Genomic DNA, 25,013 nt, shown 5'->3' with positions numbered 1-25,013 from the left:
ATTACAGGCGTGAGCCACCGTGCCCGGCCTGCCCATGATTCTACACTATTTTGTCAGGCCTCCTATGCTTTCAAGCAAGCGTTCAACTCACCTCACTGTTGTTAGCAGGAGGGTTGGTCCAAATTAGCTAATTTGCTATTACCAGAAGCTGCCATCTCTGTATCTTAGTGGATTCTTTCAAAAACTCAATCTTCAACAGCTGAGAGTAGTATTTAAAATTTCTCATCTCTTATATGATTTGTGGTTTAGGCAACTTCTGAATTTTTGATGTATTTCACATTATATCTTTTGAGGTAGCATTATTTAATGTCTTAAGGTTTATAATGGTTATAAACACATGGTGAATATTTTATGGCCTCTATTTCCCAGCCATTGCTTTTTTGCCTTAAATTTTACATTCTGTTTTTTGTGTAAATTTCATTTACTTTGTATATCTTTGCCTATATCACTATTTTGTAACCACTCAAAAACATTTTGCTTTAAGCCTGTGTTATAAAAACATTCACATTATCATTACTAGCATGATTTATCTACTGTAATTTTATGTTACACATTATATATATTTTATTCCTCTTTATTATTTTCTTGTCTTTTGCTATATTAATCCCTTTTTTCCTTACTCTTTCTCTCTAGGTTCTTGGGAATTTTCCATTCAGCTTTTAATCTACTAGTGGATGGATACCTTTTATTTATTTTTATCTTTTTATTTTTGAAACAGGTTCTTTCCCTGTTGCCCAGGCTGGAGTGCAGTGACTCAATTTTGGCTCACTGCAGCCTTGACTTCCTGGGCTCAAACCTCCGAGGATCTGGGACTACCAGCTTGGCACACACCACCTTGCCTGGCAAGTTATCTTTTTTGTAGAGATGACAGGGGTAGAGGGTGGTTCTCAATATGTTGCCCAGGCTGGTCTTAAACTCCTGGGCTCAAGCAATCCTCCCACTTGGCCTTCCAAAATGCTGGGATTACAGGGCTAAGCCACTGCACCTGGCTGATACCTTTATTTTTAAAATCTCTTAACTTAAATTCCTTTTTTTTTTTGAGATGGAGTCTCACTCTGTCGCCCAGGCTGGAGTGCAGTGGTGCAATTTCAGCTCACTGCAACCTTCGCCTCCCGGGTTCAAGTGATTCTCCTGTCTCAGCCTCCTGAGTAGCTGGGATTACAGGCACACGCTGTCACCCCAAGCTATTTTTTTGTATTTTAATAGAGACGGGGTTTCATCATATGGGGTAGGCTCGTCTCGAACTCCTGAGCTTAGGCAATCCACAGCCTCGGCCTCCCAAAGTGCTGGGATTACAGGTATGAGCCACCGTACCCCGCCTAAATTTCTTAACATCAAGAATAAGACCATATCGACCAATATGTTCTAAGATATATGCATACTATTTTGCCACCTCTCATTTTTATAAATAGTATACTCTTTCTTTGATACCTCCCGGTTTTTGTCAAAGTAAATTGTGATACAATAACCCCAATTTATAATCATGAAATATTTATTATATGTAATTTTGATAATTAGTGTTGTTTCATATTATATTAATTATAATTATTTCGTTTATGTAGTTTCATTTGGTTTTACTGATTTTTTGCCTTTTCTATTTTTTCTGTTGAAGTATTTATTTTGATTCGTTTCTTAGCTGGCAGGACTATGTCCTCAAATACTATTTTTCAAAAAGGGTTTATGGAAGAGCTCTCCCACCCCCAATGGAGTTGGCTAACATCCTGTACCAGTTATCAATTTATTACCGTCTGGCTCCAATCCACCCTTCACAGATGCCTGGAACGTTTCTCCCTTGCCTGCGGGCACAATGTTAAACTGTGTCAGTAGAGGGCGCTAGAGGACAGAGAGAAGAAGAGACCTCTTGCGGTTTTTTTAAGCTTTCCTTCCTACTTGCTTTTGAGACTCTGAACCCCCGGGGTTCTCAGCTCAGTTTCAGGGCACTTCCGCAGGCATCTTCACAGTTAGTTCTGTGGGTGTCCCACCTAGTTGCCCAGTGGTGAGTTCAGCCGCACCGTCCGCGGATTCCTGGTGGGGCAGACGTGACCCAGCCAGTTTCCTGCGAAGTCCCGCATGCGCACTCCCCCGGGGGCAGCTTCCCAGCAAGTTCTGCGCGAGTCCTAGGTGCAAGCTCCGCCTGCAAGCTCCGCCTTCCGGGTTCAGGAGTTTAGCGCATCCCCTAAGAGCAACTTCTGGGGGAATTTTGTGGGCACCCCAGCAGGAGGCTTCCAGCCCTCCAGCCGTGGCCTGGGGTTCTCTTCCCTACAATCTGTGGCCCGGTTCTCTCCAGGGACAACCCAGAGAACTTCACTTTCTCCAGTAAGGACTGAACCCCAGTCTCGGAGAGCTAGCCTTTTTCAAGTTCGTTCCTTCTTTTTGGATTCTCCCCCATCCCTGGGAGATCATCTGATATTCCTGTTTATTCCCACTACACCATTAATTTCTATCCTGACTGATTCACAACCCTGAGTTCCGAAGCAAGGGCAAGCTGTGGGGTGCTTTTGCCGTCCCTACTCAAAACGGAAAAAGCTGGCCAGGCGTGGTGGCTCACGCCTGTAATCCCAGCACTTTGGGAGGCTGAGACAGGAGGATCGCTTGAGCCCAGGAGTTCAAGATCAGTCTGAGCCATGATTATGCCACTGCACTCCAGCCTGGGCAACAGCTGTCTCTTATACACATCTAGATGTGTATAAGAGACAGATATATAATATAAAATATATATAATATAAAATATATATATATATTTTAAATTAGCCAGGCATGGTGGTGTGTACCTATGGTCTCAGCTACTCAGGAGGCTGAGGCAGGAGGATCGCCTGAACCCTGGGGTGTTGAGGCTGTTGTGAGCCGTAATGGTGCCACTGCACTCCAGCCTGGGGCAGAGACTGAGACCCCGTCTCAAAAAATAAAAAGAAAAAGAATGAAAAGAACCAATGAAATCTTGATGCTATTAACACCTCCGAATATTTTGCTGCTTTCTAGAATCCACACAAAACAGGAATCCCGCTTGCGGAGGACATGTTACAATGTCAGGGCAGTCAGACCAGTTGGAGAAGTGTGCTCTGTCCTATAAAAACGTGCTTCTTCCTGACTTCTACCCCATGTCGATGGGCCCATGATCTCCTCCTAGATCTCTCAGCTGAAATCAGTCCTGTCCCTGTCTTTGGTGTCCTTCATACCCTCTCTTGGCTGTCTCACTGCCACGGCCCTGGCTCAGGCCCTGGTCACCTTGCCTAGGGCAGTGGCTTCCCTGGGAATGCCGTCTCCACTCAATACTCCTTCTGGTGCTTGAGTGCCCTGCTCAAGACCTCACCTCCCAGGAAGCTTCCTGAACAGCTTAACTCACTGTTTCTTCCTGTTCTGCCCTTTCCTATTATCTGTGCAAATCTGAAGGCACTTTCTGCTCTGTCATGTACCTGATCTTTTCTGCCAACCTAGACTGCTTTGATGAAAGCTGCATCAGATAGCAGAGGAAAACACTTATTTGTATGGAAGTGGCGTCCTCTGCTGGTAGAAATATGTAATGACTGGAACTTTTCCCTAGCTGTGTATAGGCCCCTTACTGCCCAAACCAGAGAGAACCAGTGATACCCAAGGAAACTCAACTGCCCTTCTCTCTGCCCGCCCCAGTCCCTAAGCATGTAAAATTCAATCCGCTGACTCACTCACCAGATTTCCACACCTCACTATTACACTAAGACGTTCCTGATGCTCCAGTCTCATGGATGATGGCAATCTCTGACATTAATTGGATATGCACTATATATGCCAGGCACTGGGTTAATCTCTTTATCTATATTATATTATTTAAGCCTCATAGCAACTTCGTAAAGCAGACAGTTGGGCCAGATTCATTAAAAGCACAGCCTGGGACAGATTTCAGTGCACATATTCTTCTATTGGGGAAGAACCCTCAGAAGAAAGAAAAGGAAGGAGGGTGGGGTGGGTAAGGAGGGAGCCAGGCTGTGGTGTCAGCTGTGGCTGAGCCGAGGCCTGATTTCACGGGGAGCCCTGGAGCATGTGCTACACCAGAGTTCATCTGGTCTTGAGGTCAGGGACTGGACTTTCCTGCCCCTGTGTCAGACAAGCATCGGCTGCAAGCCCCAAGCAAGGCAGCCTCCATTCCCGGGGAAGTCTCTGCAGAGGGAATAACTGTGAACTGTTACCAGCCAAACCTCACAGCAGCCAGCGGGCACGGATGGAGGGTTGTACCAGACCAGTAAAGGGGGTTTGGCTGGGCACTAATAGCAACCATGGTACTGTTATTTCTACTGTACAAATGCAGAATTATAATCTTCCAGGTTTGTAGGTGCTTTATAGATTCTGAGTGGTTTCATATTCATTACCTCATTCAATGTTGCAGTAACCTTGAGAGGTAGTGATCATGATCCTCACTTTATGAATGAGAGTGGGAGGGTGGGAGACTTCCCCAGGATTGTCCAGTCGGTAAATATCTTCTCTGTTTGTAAATAGCATCTTCCCAGATACATAGCCAGCTGTCTTGGGTCCCAGTCCAGCCTCTTCCCTGTGACATTCACACTCTGGTCATTTACCAAGGATCTTATAGCCCTTTTAACTCAGACTGAATCCAACACAGCCGTGAAGCTGGCAACCGTGAAGCTGAGACTAGGTACGAGGACACACCTCCTATCAGGTGGGGCCTTGCCTTGCCTGCCTGACACTTTGCTGGGCTCAGAATGCTTCTCCAAATTCCCCCATGGAAAGAGGACACCTGGGGCACTTCTCACCTGCTCCTGCTTCGACAGTTTCCCTTGGCAGTCTCCTTAGAGGTGTCCCAGCAAGCTAGAGTCTGTCAGAGGACATTGAGGGCCAGGCCAGAGAAGTTTAGAAAGAGTCCCAGGACTACCTGAGTGCTGCTTTCACCTGCCACAGGGGTAGCTATGCAGCCAGTCTTGTGGCAGAGGCTGGGGTTTCCTGGATCTTAGAAGTGTCACCTCTTCCACCCTCTCAGGACCCTGGGCTTTTGCACTCAAGCTGCCTCTGGATCTAGCAAAGGCCCCGAGCAATCTTTGGAATGGATGACTTTGAAAAGCTGCATTAGAGTGGCTCCCCTCCTCCAACGCCACCTCATCAGAGTTCCAAGGGATGCGTCACACCTAAGAGCTGATGAGGTACAGCAGGAGCACACAGGGGACCCAGAAACCTCGCATTGTGTTGGGAAAGAGCTCACTGACTCAGGTGCGAATCCCCCACTCTATCACAGGGCATCTCAGTTAAGATGAGGTAGAAATGAGAGCAACAGAAAATTCACAACAGCAGCTATTGTGTTGTTATTGAGTGGCCCTTGCCCTCGTGGTTCAAGGTAGCACCTGCCTACCAAGCAGCAAAATAGAGGGAGGGACAAAGGAGAAGGAGCAGACAGCAGATGCACAACCTGTGTCTTAAGAAAGGTTCCCAGACACTGCTGCATGACATGTCCACTTACTTCTCTTTGGCCAGAACTCAGTTATGTGACCACGCCTACCCACACAGGAGACTGGGAAATGCAGTCTTCATTCTGGGCAGCCATGTTTCCTGCCATAACTTTTCTTACCCTGATAAAACAGTAGCAAGTTATTGGAGACTAGCAGCTCCTACCAGACTGGATTGTCGCCTTGGGCAAGTCTCATGGCCTCTCTAGGCTTGGAGATAATGCTATCTTACCACAAACAAGTTGTATTAACTGAAGTCTCCGATGCAAAAGATCTAGCACAGAGCCTGGAATATACTATACACAACCTCCTCTTCCCTGTTCCTGCCTCCAGATATTCTGGAATGTGTGGCAGTAGCTCGCATGCTCTCAAATGTGGCCACAGCTCCTGCAGCCCGTGTCTGAGTGCTTTGTCCATGCAAACTCACAGGATCACGCTGAAACTTCTTACCAGAACTTCTGAACCAGACCTCAGGGTAGTAGAGTAACTCTCAGTGACATTTAAAGAAGAAATAATGCCACTATCACACAAACTATTTACCCCTTGGAGTCCATGCATTATCCCATTCCATTCCTGCACAACCTGAGGCCATAGGAACTATTATCCTGACTGACAGATTTGGAAACTGAGGTTCAGAGAGGTTAAGCAGCTTGCCCAAGGTGACATAGATAGTAACTGCTGAACTAGGATCAGATCCCGTCTATTTGGCTCCAAGTCCTTGTCCTGTAATCATCATGGTACAGTAGTGAAGGATTTCCCTGTTTGAAGTGTCTACTCACTGCCCGTTGATGGAATCTATTGTTAAAAGATCTCAGGGAGGAGTGGGCCCATGAAGGAAGCCTTTTCCCAGGTGAGGAGACTCAGCTGAGCTTTGGGGCCTGTGAGATGCTGATTACAGTTGTTACCAGGCAGGAAACCTAGGAAGACGCCTGGAGCCTGGAGACATGATGTGAGTCATAGCCTTGGACTTGCCTGCACACTCCTCATATTGCCCCAGCCTCAAGGGCAGACCGCCAGGACCAGATGGGAGTGGGGACAGCCCTGGACCCTGGCCAACAGCTCTGAAAAGAAGAAGCTTCTTCGTAAGCTGCAGTAAATCCTTAGGGTTAATTGCAGCCTGAACGTTCATTTCAAAGACCTCACTTCCTGAATCCCAGGAGCATCAAGGAGAATGGGACCAAGGTGGCCCAGCCCAAAAAAGCAAGACACGAACACTGTCTCAACCTGTACGTTCTCAAGGATAAAGAGGGCCCCTACTAGCAAGACAAATGGGTAGTGCCTATGATCCTGGAGGGGCTGAGTACAGGGGAAGGATGGCATAGGAGACTCCCACCAAGAAGGCAGTGATCCTGGGCTTGGGCGCCTACTCCTTACCAGAGAACCCACCCTGGCCTGGCTTCAGGAGCCCTCCAACCTTCACCCTCAAGCCACTTGACCTCCACCTACATCCAGCACTGCTCCCTGGGGGAAGGCAGGGGTGTGACTTCTTGGTAGTCTCATCTGGCCTGTCTCCCCCAGGAGTGGGAGCTCCCCGAGGGGAGGGCTGTTGCAGGCCCCTTCTGGACCTCAGTTCCTGCAGTGGTCCCCCAGTTACGCTTCCCCACTAAGTGGCTGACAGAGCATTTGCCCAGCATCGCGATCCTTTAGCCCAGAACCCTCCCTGAGCAGGCCCAGGATATAGAAACGGTCCAGCGTTGGCCTTTGACCGGGGAGAACAGGGTGAGGGGGAGACCCAGGCGCGGACTCCTGCGGGGGTCTGGGTGGGCCCAATGACGTCAGTTCTGGTTCTCCAGTGAAGTAGACCAATTCCAGGGCGGCCCCCAACCTGCTGTGTGATCCTGGGACATTTGCTTAAACTCTCTGAGCCTCATCTTTCCTTCCACACGATAGGGAGACGATCTTACCTTTGGGAGAATGACTTGAAGTAAATCACTCTGACCCCCTAGACGGAGAGGAAGGAGCGAGAGAATTTCTGCCATCCCACAGGACCCAGCACAGAGGAGGCGGCTCCCCCAGCTTATTAACCACAGAGTGGGTGTGCGCGCCCAAGCTCACCGGCAGAGGGCGCCAGGCCTCCGCTTGGTGCTTGAGCCTCGAGGCCCAGAAAAGGTACCTGGTCCCCAGAGGTCTGAAATCGCCGATTGTGTTTATTCAAAGCCAGTCACCATTGCTCACCGGTCTGACTTCCTCTGGGTGTGTGTGGACGGGCGTGCGTGTGACCGCGTCTGTGCACCGGGGAAGGTGCTGTGGGTTTTGTGCTGAGCCAGGGGTGGGGCTTCTCCTGTCCGCCAGGTCCTGGGCTCCCGGCAGCGGCCGGCAGGGGCGATGCCGATGCTGCAGGAGGGTCAGGAGCCACTGCCTCGTGCTCAGCCCTACGGGAGCCACTCTGTGTGCCCTGCAGCGGGAAGGACCCACCAGGTAGACCACCTCCTTGGCCGATGACCCCTGCAACAGAGCCGTCTCTCCGGTGCTCCTGCTAGCCAAGTCAGTGTGAGGTCCGGACGGAGGAAGCCCTGCTTGTTTCTCTGTTCAGAGGAAAGGAGTCAGGGGATTGTAAAATAGGCCTTGGGTTCTTGGACAAGAAGACAAAACCAAACCAAACCAAAAGCCTGGTGAGATCACTGTCTTACCCAGACGCAGGTGATTGCTCAGGTCGGATCAGCCAGCCTGGGCTCTGATACCTGCTGGGCCAGGTGAGCCCCATGCACAGGGGAAGGGGGTTAGCATGGCCTCTGCCTGGGACTCCCAGCCTGAGGGGGCAATGCATCCTCACCCCAAGAGACAACTGTTTGCAGGATGATACTCCCCAGGATAGTCAGGCTGGTCTGGGAGGCAGCCTGTGGCCACACAGGGTGGAGAAAGCGAACTCAAACTGTGAAGTAGACAGGGCTAGCGGAGGCCCCTCCCATCTGCCCTGTCAGCATCCCCTTTTTGCTTCGCCACTTCCCAGAATCACCCTTTTCATAGACACTTACACATAGATGACCACCATGTGATCATCCTTCCCAGGCTGAGGGTACAGACAGGAGCTGGCAGAGCAGGGAGGGTGCTGGGCAACTACTACAGGATCATGAACCCTGGGGAAGGCTCCTGATGGTGGTAGGCGGCCGAGGGGGCGGGGCACCAACAAAGGCTTCCAAGACCCTGAAGGAGGCGGCACGCTGAGTCTTAAGGAGCCAGAGGCGTCATCTTATCAGGTGACAGGAGTGAGGCCCCATGGCAATGCCTGCTGTGGAGGGGCCAGTGGGCTAGGCAGGCACCCACAGCAGCTGTGGTAACTTCGGGCAGACTATAAGGCTGAGTTATTTTACAAACGCTTATTCTGTGAGGTTGGTAGAAAAATGAAGCTCAGAGAGGTTAGGTAACTTGTCCCAGGACACACAGCCAGGACTTTTGCCTGTATATCCCAAGCTGTAGCCTGAACTGGCTCCTTAGGTAGCCTCTGCCCCTCCCACCACCCCAACTCCCTGAAGCAGAACCTCGGTTAGAGTGGCAGGGCCCGTCTTGTTTTGACAGTTCTAGAACTTGTCTTTGTTTTATTTTTCAGGTGACCAGAATTGGTTAACACCTACAGGCCTGGCTCACCCAACCAAACATACAGTAGGTGGGTGAATGGATAAACAGAACGCCACTGTGACCGTTTACAGTGAGCTCCAGTCCATTTAGAAGGCTGGTGTCAGGAACTGGCTCAAGTCATCCATTCCCTCCTGGTGATGCTGGGCAAATGCAGAACCAGAGCAAATGGAGCCAGCCTTTCTCAAAGGATTCCTCAATCTGTCAGACTGGGCTACAGAAATGCGTGACGTGCCGGGAAGTGTCAGGGAAAGTGTGGCTCAGGAGTGACCTGGATTGTAATCTTAGCTCTACCAGTTCTTAACAACATGTCCTTGGCAGGTCACTTAAGCCCTGGCCTGTTCATCTGATACATGGAGATGATCATAGAACAATCCAGAGAGTTGCTGGGAGGAGCATACAGATGATGTGCTGTGCAATGACTAGGTCCAGGCAGATGCAACATAAACAGTAGCTCTTGCTATTACTGGGCAGCTGGGTGACTTCCCTGTCTACAGAAGGCATATTTACAATGGCCACTGTCTGCATGCTCTCCTTCTTCACCCCGGTCAGCCCTGGGTCCTCTCACAAGCCCTTGCTATTCCTCAAACCCTTCCCTTATCACAGTGTCTCTCCAGTCAGGCAGGTGCCAGATAATCCATTGGGCTACAATTTGATTTAGTGACATTCTTTTTTCTTTTCTTTTCTTTTTTTCTGAGATAGAGTCTAGCTCTGTCACCCAAGCTGGAGTGCAGTGGCATGATCTAGACTCACTGCAACCTCCACCTCCTGGGACTACAGGCACACACCATCATTCGTGGCTAATTTTTGTATTTTTTGTAGAGACGAGGTCTCACTGTGTTGCCCAGGCTGGTTTCTCAAACTCCTGGGCTCAAGCGATCTACCCGCCTTGGCCTCTCAAAGTGCTGGGATTACAAGCGTGAACACTGTGCCCCGCCAACTGAGTGCCATTCTTACCCTAAGGGTGCAGAGCGCTCAACTCGAGGGAGATGTTTTCTGGTTCTTAGAGTGGATTTGAAGATACTATATCTCACTTCCCTCAGCCACATGCCTTCCCTGAGTGACACGTTTCCCAGGTGACAGGTTTCCAAGTCTGGGGGACCTGGGACAACAGCCTGATACTGCCACTTGCCACAGTATGTGACCTTGGGCATGTTTTTTGCCCTTATGGAATCCCAGATTCCTTATGTGTCAATCGGGGCACATTCAGCCACAGAACTGGGAGAGGATCCCAGTGTTAAAGTGTCTAACGCCTGGCCCAGTGTGAGGAGGGACTCGGTAAGTGATAATTGTCTCATAGTCATGACACTGATGCTGGGTTTTATAAGTTTCAAATTTAGAGATTTTACTGAGCCCATGGGAGAGAAAGATCAACTTCACAAACAGGGCTATGGGACAGGTTCCCCGCAGGCGTCTGAACCAGGTTGGCTGAGTCCCTCCGCTCCTTGGCCTCAGCTCTGTCTCTGATCCTGCTAGTATGAACTGCCGGTGGAGAAGGGGGAGATGGAGGAGGACGCTCCCAGAGTGATCTGCTTCCCCCATTTCCCGCAGACTGGTTTCTTACCTGGAGACCTGAGGGACCAAGGAACTGAGGCCGGAGCTGCCCAGAGGAATCTGAAGATTTGGGGTTGGTGGGTGGAGAAGAGGGTGTGGGGTGCTGCTTGGGCCAGGAGGATGCAAGCCTTTTGGAAGAGCCTTTCTTCCCCCCAGATGGCCTCTTCCCAACCTCTACCCCGCCCACACTCTCTACACAAACCTCTGAAGGAGAGAGGCAGCCCCCAAACTGGTCTTCTTGAAGATACCCCAATTCAGGTTCACCCTCCAAGAAAGCACACTCCTAAGAAAGCCAACTCTATCCGTGCTCTGGTTGGAAGCCTGCTGTGGATGACATGAACACGAACCAGCCTTAGAACATCAGGATCCCCCAAACTGTGCTTCACACACAGCTCACGGATGTCCTTCACAGCCGCCATTTCCATCCCTGCTCATCACCATCCTGTGGGTTAGCAGAGCAAATGTTTCTATTCCCATTTTACAGACCAGGGAACTGGGTCCCAGGAAGGAAGGGGCCTGCTGAGGTCACACGGCCTATCCTTCACACTAGAGTACATGGAGAACAGGACTTGTGTCTCCCAGGGTGGCCCCTGACGAGCCGAGGGCCCAGGTGGGTGTTTGGCTGACTCGAGTGCTCAGTTCAGCTGCCTGGTGAGATGTACCAAGTCCTAGTACTTTAGAAGGGTGGGAGACAGCCAGTGCCTGGAAACATCTCCCTGGCCGCCCCCAGCCAGGCCCTGACCTGCTGGATGGGGCTCAGACTCAGGAAGAGATGCTGGAAATCCAAGTTCCCCCTTGGCTAGGAACGGAAGGGTTTGGAAGCACTTGGGGAGGAACCTGCCCTCAGTACTTACCTGTGGGAGTCTGGGGTTTCCCTCTGTTTCCTTGTCCCTCTGGGTTTTTGCGTTACTTTGTTTTTGGTTTTCTTTTTCTTTTTCTCCAGGGCTGACAATAAAAGGGGAGGCAGTGGTATGAATTTCTGAGCTGGAAATCTGGAAGGGGAACTGAGCTAGACTCTGATGTGTATCACATTAATCCTGTGTAACATTTCTCACAGATCTGCCCGTGCTGTGTCTTTGAAAATTGTCATGGCTAGCCAAGGTGGGTGGATCACCTGAGGTCAGGAGTTCAAGACCAACCTGGCCAACATGGTGAAACCAAACCCCATCTCTACTAAAAATACAAAAATCAGCCAGGCATGGTGGCATGTGCCTGTAATCCCAGCTACTTGGGAGGCTGAGGTAGGAGAATCGCTTGAACCTGGGAGGTGGAGTTTGCAGTGAGCCAAAATCGCATCACTGCACTCTAGCCTGGGCGACAGAGTGAGACTCTGTCTCGAAAAATAGAAAAAAAAAAATTGTCATGGTTCGAACCCATACTTGGGAGCTCCATCTCTGTCTCTGACTGTCTATCTGTCTCTGACTGTCTATCTGCCTCTGCCTCCCTCTGTCTCTGCCCATTTCCTGTGTCTGTCTTTGTCTCTACGTGTGTGTGTGTACAAATACATATATGTGTATGTGTGTGTGTATATATATATACACACATATATATATATTCTGTCTTTCTCTGTTGCTATCTCTCCCCTGACCAATCTGATCTGAAGGATCACAGAGCTGGATGGGACAAGGGTCACCATCTCATCCATTCACAGCCTTTTATCAAGATGGTCTGTGAACTATTGGATGTGGGTTAGGTTTTGAAACAAACTTCCCCTTTCCGCCCCACTGGGGCATCAGTTCATGCTCAGCTTGGGTTTAACAGTCTCCAAATTTCCTCCTTGAGCCAAATTCTCACCCTTCCTGCTGCCGTTTGGACACTTGCTTTGGTGTCCTGTGGGGAGTAATGATAAGGCAGAGGTCACAGTCCTGGCCCCCACCCAGCCTTGCCTGCGGCCAGTGAAACTGGTGTTTGCCGGGGCGGTCCTGGCCAGGAGAGAGGAGGAGGGGCAGAGGCAGCTGGGCAGTGTGAGCAAGATGCCGCGGGGGCCCGGGGGAGACTGCAGCCAAGTGCTGTGTCTGAGGATATTTATAGACGGACACACAGAGAGACACGCACGCAGGGACAGAGTACGGTTTGTTTCCTGGAAACGTGGACTGTTCTCTCAGTCCTACCAGATTTCCGAGGGAGCGTCATGCTGAAATAGGGAAAACTGTGTCCGCTGTCTGGTGTCCACCCTCCACAGAAGGAGAGATCTGATTGGCTCCACTCCCCCTTGGTAACTGCAACGACTGCCCCTGGCCTGGGGAAGCCCTTTCCAGGCATTCCTGACTGCCCTGCTCATTTCTCTGTCTCATCTCACCTCCCAGGCCTCCTCGCGCTGCTCCCGCAACAAGACACTGCACCAGTGCTTGCCCTTCTCGGGGCCTTGCCTCTGCCCCTCCTGGCCTTTGCACACACAGCTCCGTCTGCCAGGAATGCTTTTCCATTCATTCCTACTCTTCTGGCAAAGCCCTACTCATCATCTGCCCACACGTCACCTCCTCTGAGGGGTCTTTTCTCACCTTTCCTCTGAGAGCTTAGGACTTTGCACGGTTATATCGCTGTTGTTATTTCTATTTACCTCTGTCTCCGCCTCCAAACCGTAAATTCCTCAAAGTCAAGGACTTTCTCTTACTCATCTTTGCATCCTCAACATGTAGACCAGTTCCTGAAGCAGAGCTGATGAGCAATGGAGAATTGTTGAATGAATAGATGAGATTTTTACAGCGTAGCTGCTAAGAGTTCAAGGTCCATGTTCAGTGGAAGATTTGGTTTAAATACCAGCTCTATGTGAACTTAACCTGGAATTAGAAAACAAAACAAAACAAAAAACAAAAATAAATAAATAAATGCCAGAGCTCTGTCTCTTGCTAGCTGTGTGATTTTTCCAGTCACTTGGCCTCTCTAAGTGATTCCACGTCTATAAAGTGGGCTATAACAATAGAACCTTGCAAAGGCCCGGTGCAGTGACTCACGACGAATCCCAGCACTTTGGGAGGCAGAGGCGGGCGAATCCCAAGATCAGGAGATTGAGACCGTCCTGGCTAACACGGTGAAACCCTGTCTCTACTAAAAATATAAAAAATTAGTCAGACATGGTGGCAGACGCCTGTAGTCCCAGCTACTCGGAGGCTGAGGCAGGAGAATGGCGTGAACCCAGGAGGCGGAGGTTGCAGTGAGCCCAGATCGCGCCACTGCACTCCAGCCTGGGCGACAGAGCGAGACTCCATCTCAAGAAAAAAAAAAAAAAAAAGAAAAATGCAGTAGAACCTTGCTTATGTGATTAACGTAAAATTTTAACGACATTACATATTCACATAGTTATTCACATAGTGCCTGGCACACATAGGTTTTTCTCACAACCCACATTTTGTCAGCCAACCCTGTAGATTCCTCCTTTAAAATGTCCAGTCTCTTCTTACCTTCCAACTGCCAACAACCCAAACCAAACCACCACCATTTCCCACTGACACCCAGCTCTCACTTATTTCCAGCACAGCTGTCAGAAACAGTCTCTTAAAAAAGGACTAGCGTGCACCTGTAGTCCTCACTACTCAGGAAGCATCCGTCTTGTCTCTCCAGATACACTGAGCATTTGCTGACAGCACAGTCTCTTAAAAAACATCATCTGACTCCTCTGCCAAAATTCTCCTCCGCCGCTCCTTCTCACTAAGAGGAAAAGCCCAGGTCCTCATCATTCTCATCATGGCCTATGACGCCCTTTAAGATGGTGTCCCCCACCACCTCTGACTCCACCTCTTTGCTTTCTCCCCTGCTCTCCGATCTCCAGCCGCATGCCACTCTGCCCCAGTGCCTTTCTATGTGCCATTCCTCAGCTTGGAATTCTATTCCTTCAGAATCCTCATGCCTCCCTTAAAGGCTACTTTCTCCATGAGGCCCTCCCTGGCTGTCCAATCTAAACTTTCAATCATATGCTCGCTGTTGACACCTTCTTTTTTTTTTTTTTTTTTTGAGATGGAGTCTCCCTCTTGTTGCCCAGGCTGGAGTGCAGTGGTGGGATCTCAGCTCACTGCAGCCTCCGCCTCCCAGGTTCAAGCGATTCTTCTGCCTCAGCCTCCCGAGTAGCTTGGACTACAGGCATGTGCCACCATGCCCAGATACTTTTTTGCATTTTTAGTAGAGATGGGGTTTCATGATGTTGGTTAGGCTTGTCTTGAACTCCTAACCTCAACCAATCCACCTGCTTTGGCCTTCCAAAGTGCTTCTTACAGGCATAAGCCATCACACCCGGCCTCACTATTGGCACCTTCTATCCCACTTTGCTGCTGGATTATTTCACATTAGCCTTTATCACTAATAGTATTTATCATTAATAAATATCATTAATATCTATCAATAGTAAATATCATTAATGTTTTAGGTATTTCCTTATTTACCGTCTGTCTTCCCTAGTAGCATATAAACTTCAAGGGAGCAGGGGTTTTTGCCTGTCCGTGTTCGTTGCCGTATCCCTAGCATGTAGAACAGTCCGGCATGAATGAGTACTCAGTAAATACTTTGTTGAATGAGTAGATCAGATCTGGGAAGTTTTGCTAGAGTATATTTCCCTCTGTTTACAAGAACTTGGTGCCCTGAGACTGTGAAGAGGAGAGCTTATCCTGATGTAAAATACGAAAACGTAGCATCCCAGAGATCTGGGTGGGGCTCGGTCACTCCTCCTTGCCCCTGGGCAGCCAGAACTGACTCAGGAGGCAGAACCCCAAAGCGTGCTTCTGCCTCAGACTGGATTTTCCCCTCCTTCCAGCCCAGCCCAGCTGCCTCCAGTAGAGGGCTTGGCTGGGAACTTCAAGCTTGTCCTTTTCTCTGGAAAAGATGAGCACTGGGCCTCCACCCTTGGAAGAGGGAGTGGCAGGTGAAGATGACCCACAGCTAAACGGCTGCTAGCTGCCTTTCATTCAGTTTTCTTGGGATTCCCACAGGGCCTTCCTAGGGAAAAAAAATCAATGCCATCCTCCTTGGACTTGGTTTTCCAAGAAAGCAATGCTCTTCGCTGGGCATGGTAGCTCACGCCTGTAATCCCGGCACTTTGGGAGGCCAAGGCAGGAGAGAATCACCTGAGCCCAGGAGTTCGAGACTAGACAGGGAATCATAGGGAGATCCTGTCTCCACACATAATTAAAATAAAATAAAATAAAATAAAATAAAATAAAATAAAATAAAATAAAATGAAATAAATTAGTGGGGCATGGGGTAGCGCGCACCTGTAGTCCTCACTACTCAGGAAGAATCCGTCTTGTCTCTCCAGATAAACTGAGCATTTGCTGACAGCACAGACCCTGTTTTATTCACCTTCATTTGCCAGTACTTTAGAGCATGGTAGTTGCTCAGTAAGTTTTTATGGCTTTAAGGAAAAGCACATGGAACACAATTATGCTCAGGGCTTGGTGTGTGCTAGAAGCTGGAGAGGGGTTAACCAGTGAGTTTTCCTTAAAGTGAAGATCTATGATACGGGGATTAGCCATGGATGGGAGGACTACACAGCAACATGCCTTGAGGTTGGAGCCGAGCTGCCTGCCTGCGTACCGTCACTGCTGCCTCTGTAACACGAGCTGACTTACTAAGTTAACTGTGTGCTAAGTGTTGGTCTAGGCATTCCACAGAGTATCTCACTTAATTCTCATAGCATGTTGAGGTAGGGACTGTTGTTACACATACCACGTGCATATCAGGGGCTGTGCTATTTGCGGGGGTAAAGGCTATGAAGCAGTTGGCGCAGACGCCACGCGTGTATGTTGAAGGTAAAGGGAGGAGTCAGGAAGAGGGACTTCATCGACATGGAAACCTCAGCAAGTGACACATGAGGTAGCATGTGCTTTTCAGAGCAGACAAGCCCGGTGCCTTCAATCTTAACACCATTGGTATCAAGCTGCACAGGGTCTCAGAAACATCCTTCAGGATTCCCCAGTCCCTGGAAGTTCAAACTTCAAAAGCCCACCCTAGGAGTCAAGGGTCCCAGCCCTGTGAACATTTGTCTGATGTGCTGCCTATTATTGGTCCAGTCAGCCAGCTTTCTTCCCATTTGAACTAGCAGTGAAATAATTATGAAACCACCCTTACTGCCCCCCACCCCCAACCTGCCGAAGTCTTCCTAGAAAAGCATCCTGCTGTTTTTCACTGTAACTCCCATCAGGCAGAAAGCCCCGGAACGCCGGGCAGGGAAATGTTCACCCGACCCCATGAGGCCTCCCTGGGCCCTCCTTGCCCCTCTCCCCCTCCCAGTTCCCCAGCCCCATGTCTAGGAACCTCTCTGGGTCCTCTGGCACTGGTGGTGGGGCCTCTGTTCTGCTCCCAGTCCCCTCCCTCTGTCCTAAGAACACTCTCTCCAGGCTCCCAACTGTGAGTGACACATCAGATCCGGCAGCACAGGGTGCTCGTGGATGGAGGCAAGGTAGGAGGGTGATGGATGGTGACAGGATATAAGAAATTCAGAGAGCAGGAGAAATTGGAGAAGGCAGCAAGCCCACTGCCCTCCCTTCCAGCTTGGAGGCTAGATCATTAGACAAGGTCTGTAAATAACATCAGAGTGGCCTCTGGTTCTGTGTTTGAACTGTGACGTTCTACTCCCCAAATAGAACTTGACTATCTGATCCAGGCATTCCCTGGGCCTGGGGGAGCAGCAAGAACCTATCCCTCCCCTTCAGGGTACTCTAGAGCCAGGACCCAGGACGCCTCCCCAGCCCCGGCCCCCACCACCCAGCTCACACATCTACGAATCTGTGAGGTTGTACTGAAGGTATGGTTTGTGTGACCTTTGCAACACACCCATGTCCCTGGAGCACCTGAGGTCAGAGTTTTCAACAGTTCGTAAGAGAGACAAGTAGTGCTGTGTTTTCTCCCTGAAAATAAGCAGAGATTCTGATGCCCAGGGAACACCAGAGTGGGCTCAAAGGTCACTTTCTGTGGTCAAGCTCCACAGAAATTCAACCACTCGCTCCCCTGTGTTTTGGGTCTCCCAGGAGGCCCTTAAGAGTGTGTGCAGTGGGCAGTCCCTATGGGAGGGACCGAGAATAAGCAGGGTGGAGAACACAGCCAGGGCCATGCAAATGTGCAGCGAGGCGTTCTGTCCTGTTACAGTGTGTCTCCCTGCCACCCTCGGTTTTTCCCACCCTCTCAACCTTTCTGCTCCAATAATCCCTCCTCCCTCCGCAGAGCAGTGGGGTGACTGACGGGTCTGCCATCTGCTGCCTTCCCTCATGCTCCAGGTACCCTGTGCAGGAGTAATCTAAACGACTTGGGTAACCGAGATAAGATCCTTGCTGCCATTAAACATTGACAGGCCCCAGTGTGGTGAGTGCTCAGTTGCAGAGAAACTCCTGGACTAGTCCACGGGGAGGCAGGGAGACCACGGCAGCTGGGCCATTAAAAATGAATGGAAACCAACCCTTCTAAGGGGCTATGCCTCTTAAAGTGGCAGTTCTCCTGTTGGCTGGGGAAGATGCCAGGAGGATTCAGAAAAGGCCAACAGGCCCAGGCCCTGCCCAGTATTCAAAGTCTCAGCTATTTGTGCCCTTCACACTCTGTTAGTTGGGTGGAAAGAGAGTGGGTTCTAGAATCAGGCAGATTTGAATTTGAGTCTCAGCTTGACCCTATAGTATGGGTTTAGGCACCCTGAACCTTAGTTTGTTCATCTGTAAAATGGGCTTAATACTTACTCAAAAGGTTATAAGAATGAAGTGAAATAATGCATGTAAGTTGTCTAGTATGGTGTTTGGTCTATTAGAAATAATTACTTAAGGCTAGGCACGGTGGCTCATGCCTGTAATCCCAAGACTCTGGGAGGCGAGGCTTGAGCTCAGGAGTTTGCAACCAGCTTGGGCAACACGGTGAAACCCCACCTCTACAAAAAATACAAAAATTAGCCAAGTGTAGTGGTGCGTGCATGTAGTTTCAGCTACTCGGGAGGCTAAGGTGAGAGGATCACTTGAGCCTAGGAGATGGAGGCTGCAGTGAGCTGAGATCACGCCACTGCACTCCAGCCTGGGCGATATAACCAGACGTTGTATCAAAAATAAATGAATAAATTAAAAATAATAATAATAACTTACAAGTTAGTCCCCCCAGCCAGTTGCAGTGGCTTACACCTATAGTCTCAGCTATTCAGCAGGCTGAGATGAGAGGATCCCTTGAGCCCAAAGTTCGAGGCTACAGTGCATTATTATTCCATCTGTGAATAGTCATTCACTCCAGCTTGGGCAACATAGTGAAACCCCATCTTAAAACAAAACAAACAAAAAATATTAGTCCCCTTCTCCCTTGCCCCTACTTCTCCTGGAAAGGGTGAGTTTCTTCTCAGACCCAAGTCTCCTCAGGAAGATCCTTTCTGGCCTGGTGGGATCTTTTCCCTGTTCTTCTCCTTCCCACAGCTTCCAGAGACCCTGGTCTCATTGTCTATTCCCTTGCCTGCCTTCCTCTGCTAGACTGGAAGCACCCTGAAAACAGATATCTTAGCACCATTGATTTTCCAGTATCGGGTCAATGTCGGGTGTATACCAGCTGCTTGGGGAACGTTGAATTGAACTAAACTGATAAAAGCCTGATAAAACTGATTAAAAAAAGATATATTTGAGACCGATAAGTGGCAGGCAAATGACACAAGATGGAAGGAATGAGGGTAATTTGGCACAGAGAAGGTCATCCAGGCTGTCCAAGCTCACGGCTATCTTAGGTATGGTTAGTCCGATATCCTCACTTTATAATGAAGGGGTCTGAGATCCAGAGAGGCGGTGGCTGAGCGAGAGAGTTCACCAGGCTCCTGACTTCTGGCATCATGCCGGAGAGCTGGGGCTGTGACTGACAGGCTCTGTCCCTCTCCCCTGTAAGCAGGGCAGGATGATCCTCCCAGGCCAGGTGCATGGTGGCTTACTCCCAGCTCCCCAGAGTCAGTGCAGGGGGAGCCTAAACCCAGAAAGCTCTTGTGACTTTGAGGCCAGCACCACTGTCCTCGGGGCACCTGGAATTTCTTGTTAGCAGGCTGGATGTGCACTTGACTTTGCAAATTTTGGCTCTAGCCATAGTGTCACATACTTCCTTGACTCTGGGAGGTCAAGCATTAAGTGGGAGTGTTTCTGAAGAAGGAAGAGGATGAGCCACGTCTGACGTGGCCAGCCCTTTCCCTGCAGTGCCTGCTCCAAATAACAAACTGATTCAACCTGTCATTAAGTCATCCTGTTATTATGGACTCTGAACTGGTCCTCCATGGAACCACTTTGCAGCTTCCTCAGTGGAATGGCCTGCAGCAAAGATGGATGGGATCCTTCTCAGTAGGACAGGAGGTGGGACAGCCATCCCAGGGTCCCAGTCAGCTTCTCTGATAAGATCTTTATAGCCTATTCTGTGGGATCATCATGAAGATTAAATAACACAATAAATGTGAAAGTTCTGGGATATAATATAGTTATAATAAATATATGGCAGGACAGGCACTGAATGAGTCAAGCCAGGGACACTTTGCCCAGGTGGGTTTCTTAGTTTGAAAAGGTTCTCAGACCTTCCACTTCCTAATACTCCCAAATGGCTCTCATCACCCCATTGCTGTTGATGAATGGCTCCTGTGGCTTTCATAGTCCACAGGAAGGAACTGAGCATTCTCCTCTCACTGAACCTGGAGTTCAGAGGCCAGGAGCAACATAATATATTATATATAATGTCATATATATTATATATTGATCATGCCTATTACCCCAGCACTTTGGGAGGCTGAGGTGAGTGGATGGCTTGAGCCCAGGAGTTTGAGACTAGCATGGGCAACATGGTGATACCCCTTCTCTTAAAAAAAAAAAGAAAAGAAAAGAAAAGAAAAGAAAGAAACAAAGGTGTGAGAATCAGGGAGATAATTTCTTTTTCATAATGGTAGAGAAATTAAACTAGGAGGCCTCTTAAGTAAAGTCCTTTCTTATAATAACAATACTGAGCCCTAAGTGTTTTGCACATAGTAACTCATTAATCAAAAACAATCCTATGTGATAGATATTGTTGTAATTTCCACGTTATGGATGAGGAAACTGAAGCACAGCGAATATTAGGTAACTTGTTGAAGATAAGATTTGAACCCAAGCGGTCTAGCACAGCGGCTGGAACCTCCGACCACCCATCCCACAGTTCTGCCTCTATTAGAAGACCACTCTGGAGAGTTTCCTGGAGGAGGAGGAACTCTTGTTACAATAATCAATAATCAATCAAATTTCCAAGGAGATTTCTCTGGACATTTGGAGGGAGATTCAAAGCCCTTCTCCATCCCACTTCTAGGTCTGCTTGCTAAGTCAGGGATAAAGCTACCCTGGATCTTCTGGAACTTTCTGCTCCTTGAGGCAGGAGGGCAGTTGTTTGCCTAGAACATCCCAGCTCAGAGGCTCATTGGCCCCAGAAACGTGGCTGGCATGGAGGTGGGCTGTGCCAGTCAGCTTTCAGACTGGAAGCTTCTGGGTGTGCTTGTCCTCCACCACACCTCTGCAAGGTGAGCCTGGGACTGGGAGGGACAGCCTGCTGAGGACTGAGAGCATGGGACCTTTATGACTGTCCCACTCCTTCTCTGCAAATCATCCTCTAAAAGGCTTCCCAGGGCTTGATTCTGCTGGGTTCTCTGAGCTCCTCTTGCAGGCAGCTGTCTTTCGGTTCACTATTGTGTCCCAGTGAATCCAAAATTAGCTTGATTCACAAGAGAAAATGAGCACAAAACTCCTCTATAGCCAGAGAGCAACGTCTACAAAGTCCTATGTGGTAGAAACAAGGCTTTGCCCCAAGGAGCCATCTGGCTGTGTGCCCTCTCCCCCCCACACACTTCCATTTGGCACACTTATTGTTATCCTGTGCTGTGACGGAACAGAGGTACTGGCCACGGATGCATTGCAGAGGAGCCAGCTTATACTCCCATGGTGCTAGGAAGGAGGCAGAACAGGTAAGACAAGCACACAAACCATGGAAAAAACTGGAGGAAACTTTCCACACTTCTTAAGCAATGGATGCATTTCCCTGTGGTGTAGATTGAGTAAGTAAGCCAAAGGAGACAGGATGGGGTGGATTCAGATGCCCAGGGAGGCAAGTCTTGGTTTGGGGTTTTCAGGAAGGCAGGGCCACTTGTAAAGATGGCAGCTGGTGGTGACCTGGGGTCTGTGGAGGTGGCAGGCAGAAATAGCAACTCGTGTGTCCATGGTGGCACCATTTTCAATGCACCTTCATAACCACATCTCTTTTGATCCTGACAGTCACTCTATAAGCAGTTTGCCACTGTCGTTTTTCAAATGAAAACACTGAGGCTTAGAGGGGTTTCTGAGTAGCTGTGAACTCAGGACTTCACACTCCCGATTCTTCCCTTGGCCTGCAGTTTGCCTGGCGAAGTCATAGGAGATATCTCCATGGCACCGCATCAGCCCTTACAAAGCAGGAAACCTTGATTTCTACAGAGGCTGTTTCCTCCCAGCCTTGCGCAAGGCCCACTGCAGAGACAAAATCATGGTGGCAAAAGTGTGAACGCCAAAGCCACACTGGTAAGAGCCAGTGGCTGGGCAGCTGCAGTCACCCCACCGAGGGTGGACAGGTGTGTCTCAGTGGCAGGCAGAGGCTGGTCACCACAGGGAGGAGGGAGTCTGTGGGCGGCCCAGGGACTGCCCCTCTATGCCCAGGGGAGTGGGTGGAGGCCTGAGGGGAGCCGGTCTGTGCTGAGATTTTGGTCTTCAGAGGTTGGGGTGAGGGGTTGGGGAGGTAAAGCAAGAGTCTCTTATGTTTAAACCAATCAGTGAGAGGACAGCTGTTCTTTGTTTCCATGAGCTCAGCAGAAGAGGAAACGGTTTGCCTGTGTGGTGGGGGAGGAAGGGAGGGCGGGGTTGTAGGTTAGTGCTCTGGCTGTGAGGAAGTGGAACTTGCTACCCAAGGACTTCCCTTTTAGAATGTTTGCTTTCCTACCAGGAAGAGTGGCTTGGCTCTCTGCTGAGGCTCTCAGAGGTTCTCCCAGCCTTGGGAACGCTGATTAAAACCAGTCAGCACAACGTCCCCCTGTGGAGACTGGTATTACCTTGCATCTATGTGTGGAGACAGTGGGCATCCTTTGGCCCGTGCAGCGCAGGGCCGCTCCCCTCCTTTCCTCCTGTCCTCCCTTTTTCCCTAACCTCTCTCTCTCTCTCTCTCTCTCTCTCTCTCTCTCTCTCGGACAGAGTCTGCTCCCTTAAATTCTACTGGGGCCTTTTTCAGGCCTCCATCCCTGGGATTTGCCGGTAGAGGAAAGGGAACCAGCGTTGACTGAGCTCCTACTATGTGCACTTCCTGGGCCTGGCACTGGGATCACAGGATGAATGAATAAGGCATATTTCCTGCCCTGAGGAGGTGTCCATAGGGGAAGTCGGAATTAAGCCACCTCCAGAATTCTGAGGTCAAGGGAACGTCAACAGAACTGTGAACAAAATGCCCAAAGCCATGAAAATCGACAGAGACTTGAAGGGCAGGAATGGGGTAGGAGCTTGTGCTGAGGATGAGAAGGGAGAATTCGCCTGGTGGAAAACTGATAGCTAGGGGCTGTTTTCAAAGTATTTTCACAAACGTTTATTCTCTTGACTCTCACAATAAATGAAGCCAGCCAGAAAGTATTCCCCCTATTTCAGTGATAAGGAAATTGAGGCTCAGAAGGGTGGAGTGGCCCAGGGCAGGGCGAAGCTGGGGTGGAAGCATTGGTCTTGTGCTTCCACACTCATTGCACTTTCTTCCAGGCCAGGCTGAGGTCAGGATGGTAGAAGAGGTGGTGGAGGTGATGAGGTACCAGAGCAACCTCGAAGAAAGGTGAGAAGCAGGGGACCACCAAAGGCAAACCTGGAACACCTGGTGACTCCGGCTAACTCTCCATGTGGTGTCCAAGAGGACTTTTCTGATACTGCTACCACTGCTAATAGTAATAAAAGTTACTATTTAATGTGTTTACTATGTGTTGGGTGTGCAAATATTGTGGAAAGAGTGAACATATGTGCAGAATGCTTAATAAACGTGATCTCTTTTTATCTTCAAAAGAACAATGCAGGCCAGGTGCGGTGGCTCATGCCTATAATTCCAGCACTTTGGGAGGCCAAGGCAGATGGATTGCTTGAGCTCAAGGAGTTGGAGACCAGCCTGGGCAACATGGCAAAACCCCGTCTCTACAAAAAATACCCAAAAAATTAGCCAGGCATGGTGTTACATGCCTGTGGTCCCAGCTACTCCAGAGGTTAAGGTGGGAGAATCGTTTGAGCCCAGGAGGTCAAGGCTGCAGTGAGCTGTGATCCTGCCACTGCACTCCAGCTTGGGAGACAGAGTGAGACCCTGCCACAAAAAAAAAAAAAAAACCAATACGATTAATACTTTTACTTCTATTTTGCAAACAAGGAAATTGAGGCTCAAAGAGGTTGGGAACTTGCCAGAAGACCTACCAGCAAGTGGCACAGCTAAGCTCCCATCTGACCCCAAAGCCCACACCCATAACCACTATGCAGTACTGTCCAGGCAGACACACAAACACTACCCCATTGTTTTTATTCTTCAGCAACTTTGGTATCATCGAGTCCCAGGACACTGGCTCCTGAGGAAGGAAGGCACCTCCAGCAGGCTTTAAAATTCCCAGGCATGAAAAACCATGTTCACCAGCCACCCTGAGGATAAACCTCAGAGACAGGGACTGTGGCCAAGCCTCAGAGACAGGGACATTGGCCAAGGCAAACTTGCCACATCCTTGGCCAATGCCCTGCCAAGGAGGGCCACTAGCTGTTTTTCATGCCTCAAACTTCCATTCTATCGCAGCACCCAGAGCTTGGGGATGGGGTGAGTTTTCCACCCAGACAACTCTCCACCAGGGAGAGACTGGGCCAGGGGAAGCAGAGAGAGGAAGTAGGTCTTAGATAGAGGAGCGAATGTGGGTGGCTAAGCACTGTGGGTGTGAAGGGATGGTTGGGAGGCCCTGGGGACTTTCCCCGGAGGCTGAGATAGCCAATTTACTCCCCAACCCACCACAGGCAGGCACGCACACCCACAATTTCAGGCGAGACGGGGCAGGCCTCTGAGAACAGCACTCCAACAGGATTTATCTGAGTGCACAGCTGGACTCAGAAATCAGAGTGCCCCCCACAATGAAGTGCCCCCGGAAAATGAAGGCTCCATGAATGAGCCCTGAGTTCTCATTGCAGTTTCTCTTCCTTTTCTGTTTTTTTTCTTGGCCTCTGCCTGACAAGAGGCCTCCGGAAACCCTCATTTTTCAGGCTGCTTCTCCATCAGCCCCTAGGCCAGACCTTTTTATTTGACTGGTCTGAGGAAGAGATCGGGAGGCTGCTTGGCTAATGAGAAGCCAGTCCCCTTACAGCAGCACCTCTTCTGAGACTTTCTGGGGGTCTCTGGAAACACAGATGCCAGTTGTTCTTTTTGTTTGCTTGTTTCAGGACAGAAGAGATTGAGTTTCAATAGGAGACGTGATTGTATTTAAACACCCATGGGAAAATCCCTAGGCTCTGC

General features: G+C 49.6%; 1 long non-coding RNA gene and 1 pseudogene across 1 annotated transcript; both read left to right on the top strand.

Annotated features, from left to right (window-relative positions):
- The window catches only part of LOC105547145, a 29,285-nt pseudogene extending 21,414 nt beyond the window's left edge, over positions 1–7,871 (top strand).
- Positions 7,872–22,428: 14,557 nt separating this feature from the next.
- Positions 22,429–23,545, top strand: LOC105547081. Its single transcript, XR_001007179.1, has 3 exons — positions 22,429–22,556; positions 22,740–22,997; positions 23,252–23,545. It is a non-coding gene; the product is annotated as an uncharacterized LOC105547081 (long non-coding RNA).
- Positions 23,546–25,013: the final 1,468 nt, after the last annotated feature.

Source organism: Mandrillus leucophaeus, unplaced genomic scaffold (assembly GCF_000951045.1).
Source record: "Mandrillus leucophaeus isolate KB7577 unplaced genomic scaffold, Mleu.le_1.0 Scaffold38, whole genome shotgun sequence".
Lineage (NCBI taxonomy): Eukaryota > Metazoa > Chordata > Mammalia > Primates > Cercopithecidae > Mandrillus > Mandrillus leucophaeus.
Note: the sequence above shows the minus strand (reverse complement) of the source record. Positions and strands in the feature narration are given on the sequence as shown.